The 3,486-nt window shown below is 56.1% G+C and overlaps 1 long non-coding RNA gene across 1 annotated transcript; it reads left to right on the top strand.

The window, feature by feature from the left end:
• Positions 1–711: 711 nt before the first annotated feature.
• Positions 712–1,708, top strand: LOC132000239 (uncharacterized). Its single transcript, XR_009399213.1, has 2 exons — positions 712–887; positions 1,220–1,708. It is a non-coding gene; the product is annotated as an uncharacterized LOC132000239 (long non-coding RNA).
• The last annotated feature ends 1,778 nt before the right edge of the window (positions 1,709–3,486 follow it).

Genomic DNA, 3,486 nt, shown 5'->3' on the forward strand with positions numbered 1-3,486 from the left:
TCTTGTCTTTTTTTTTTTTTTTTTAAGATTTGATTTATTTCCTCATGAAAGAGAGACTGAGAGGCAGAGGGAGAAGCAGGTTCCCCATGTAGCAGGGAGCCCGAGGCAGGACTTGATCCCAGGACCCCAGGATCATGACCTGAGCCAAAGGCAGACGCCTAACCGACTGAGCCACCCCGGTGCCCTTTGTTTCCTGTCTTGATGACTTTGAAATCCTGGGCCAGGTCTAGCCAAGGCTAGCCTGCTAGAAGGGGGAAGTGAGCCAGTGGAGTAGAGAGGTTCAAGGAAAAGAAGGTGCTACAGGGGTTCCCTAGGCAGCAAGTAAGTCAAGTAGATCACTGAAGGCTGCCGGGAGGAGATAAGATGCAACCTCGAGTGGGCTGTGGCTTTGGAATATCGGTGAGGTTCGGTGGGGCAGGCACCGGGGTCCATGAGACACCCTTGGTGCAAAACGGTGGTTTATTAAAGCACAGGGACAGGACCCGTGGGCAAAAAGAGCTGCAGCCCAGGGGTTGTGAGGGGTGGCTGATTATACACCACGGGGTTGGGGGAGGTAAGGAAAAAGGGAGGTTTCAAAAGAACTTTCATATGCTAGAGCGGACCTGCCAGAGACTGGAGGCCTTGCCATTGCCAAGTTCAGGTTGTTTACCCCGCTAGTAAGGCATTAACACTGAGATAGTTGGAAGCTTCCTGGAGGAACTTTGCCCTCTGTCCAGCTTTGCCCTCTGCCCGCTGCAATTGTCTGTCAGTGACTGTAGGTTATAAAGGCTTTAATTGTATCTACATTTCCTTCTGGAAGCTGGGTTACTGGTACAATGCTTTGTTCTTGTGCATCGCTAAGACGTTTGTACACCGAGGGACTCCTGTCTTGCAGGATTGTCATCTCTGTAAGTTTAACTATTTGTTTTTCCTTTCCTTAGCTTCAGGGCACTCAGGGTGCATGGGGAATGTCACCTAGATGCCATGGGGAGGGGTTGTGTCAGCTTCTGCTTTGTCTTCCGCTGGCCTTCTGTCCCTCATCACAAGAAGAAGCAGGTGCACAGCAGAGGGGTACATGGGTGCTGGGTGGGGGGGTGGGGAGGTCAGGATGGAGCCTGGAGGTCAAAGCAATAATGGGGATAAGGCTGATAGGCAGATAAAGCCAGCTTGAAGGGGCCCTGAATGTCAGGGTTGGGGGGTCATGGTAGGCACTGGGCTGCCATCAACTGTCCCCATGCAGGGCTGGTCCTCGGAGTGGAGGGGACACAGTGTCTGGAAGAGGAAGGCAGCATGGAGCTGAGAAGTGACTCTTGATTCTGTCTCAAACCAGCTCCTCCAGCTATCTTCCTGGTATCAGCCCCCCCCCACCCCGAACCCTGCCTTCTTGCCTCTGGCCAAAGCCTTGAGTCTTTGTCCCCATCAAACAGCGTGCAAAGATGGCAAAGATGGCTCTCCCATCTGCGCTCCCGCAGCCCAGCGACCCTGTTCTCGAGAACTGATGAGGTGCATCACTTAGGAACCACTAAGAAAGCCACAGCAAGGTTTCTAATGAAAAGAAGGTGGCAGCCACAGCCCAGCACGGCTGCATTTGTTTCAGGAGTCCACTGCCAAACGCGCCCCCAGGGAAAATGGGCCCTGCTCCCCGCCCCCACCGCTGCCACGCTTTAGCGTTTATACTAAAGTTTTGGTTTTACAAATTTGGTTTGTAAAGACATAGGTTTGCATTCTATTTGACGGCTCCCAATCCATCTTGGGATTTTGATGGTTTGAAATGGGTTTGCTGGCTCTGAATGTGAACATGTCCAACATCCAGCCCGCGAAGAAATTAACGTTCCAGCGGGCACGGCTCTCCCGTCCAGGAGCCAGTCGGTCGCTGAGTTGGTGGGGGAGGTGTGCTCCCTTCTCCTGGGTAAGCCAGCCTGTCCCCTTTGGCTTACCCTCGTGTACCCCCCCCCCAGTGCCCAGCCCAGACATGGCACCGTGTCACACTTCACGCCAGCGGGTGAATAAATAAACCAGAGCAGATAAAATGAAGAAACACATCGCCCTTGGGTGCCAGCATCACCCTGGAGCTGTCTGAGCTGAGAGGGGAGGAGGGAGAAGCGGAGTCGGGGAGGGACAACTCCCGGGATGGTGGTGGGGCCCCTCCCCGGGGGTTCTGGCCGCAGCCCTGCCCGTTCCTGTCGCCTAGCTCCGAAGCCTGCCCTCCCTGGTGATTTTCCGTTTGGCCAGGGTTGGCCTCTAAAGTCGGGTCCTGCGGAGCGCTAGCCTGACCCGGGCAGCAGAAATGGCTGATGATGAATATTCATACAAGTTAGGCTGCGGGGGCCTTTTCTGCAAAGGACACAAATCCCATGAACCACCATGGTAACCGCACTTGCCAGGAGCTGCTCTGGGGATTTGCAAAGCTCTTTCCCACCCAGCATTGATCTTCGGGGCGGGCGGAAAGGGAGGGGGTGCGGCTCCAGTGCTGGGCCCCTCCCGTCCAACATCCACCTGCTTCGGCCACACCTCGGTCTGGGCGGGGCACTGACAGGCCCAGGGAACAAGGCAGGACCCCCTCTCCCTTGCAATTTCCTGGGTGATAGCAGCGCCTTTATACTAATAAAGTGACTCCAGGGGCGCTCCCCCTACCTCCTGGGTGGGGGCTGGTCACCAGAAAGCCCTTGACCTTGGAACTTTCAGCCCCACCCCCATCCTCTGAGGGAAGCTCAGGGGCTAGAGATAAGGAATCCATCCTGCCTGCTCCAAGACACACCACAGAATCCCTCAACTAGAGGGTTGGGAGAACTCCAAGTGGGGGAACTCCTCCACAGGCCAGGGGTGGTGCACCCCAAACTCCCTGGGGAGGGAGGATCCTGCCCTAGGACCCTTTCCAGCCCCGTCCTGTATCCCCTGTGACATGGCATCCTTTATCACACACCCGTACACATGGCAAGTATTTCCCTGCGTTCTGTGAGCTGTTGTAGCAAATCATCAGAACTGACAAAGGTGGTGTGTGAACAGCAGGTCAGACACAAGTGTGGGGACCCTGGGGACCATCCGACATTGGGGCAGTCTGGTGGGTCTGAGCCCGGAAGCCTCCAGGTAGTTCGCCTCAGAATGGAATGAAAGCCCAGGCCCCCCCACCCCGCAGACATCCGAGAGTCAAGAACCCCACACACGTCCACATGTTCTGCGTCAGAAGTAGTGTACACAGAGCAACCGTTTTCATTCTATAACGTCAAGTGGTGACGAATGTTTGGACCACAGCAAAGAGGCGGGAAGGGGGCGCCTGGTTTGGGGGAGGGTTGTCAGGAACCCGGGGAAGGCCCAGCAGAAGTTCGAGTGTGAGGCTAGCACCCCAGGTCACCACTGTCAGCAGGGCAGCCCTGAGTGCACCCCACTTGTGCGAGCGTGACAGGAGGGAGCAGGGAGGAGATGGGGAGGGGGCAGGTGCCGCAGGAGCCAGGACGCAAGTAGAGTCAGGAGTGACCAAGTGCAAAGCCAGGGTCCGTGGACATCCCG

Source organism: Mustela nigripes, chromosome 13 (assembly GCF_022355385.1).
Source record: "Mustela nigripes isolate SB6536 chromosome 13, MUSNIG.SB6536, whole genome shotgun sequence".
In the NCBI taxonomy this organism is placed as follows: domain Eukaryota; kingdom Metazoa; phylum Chordata; class Mammalia; order Carnivora; family Mustelidae; genus Mustela; species Mustela nigripes.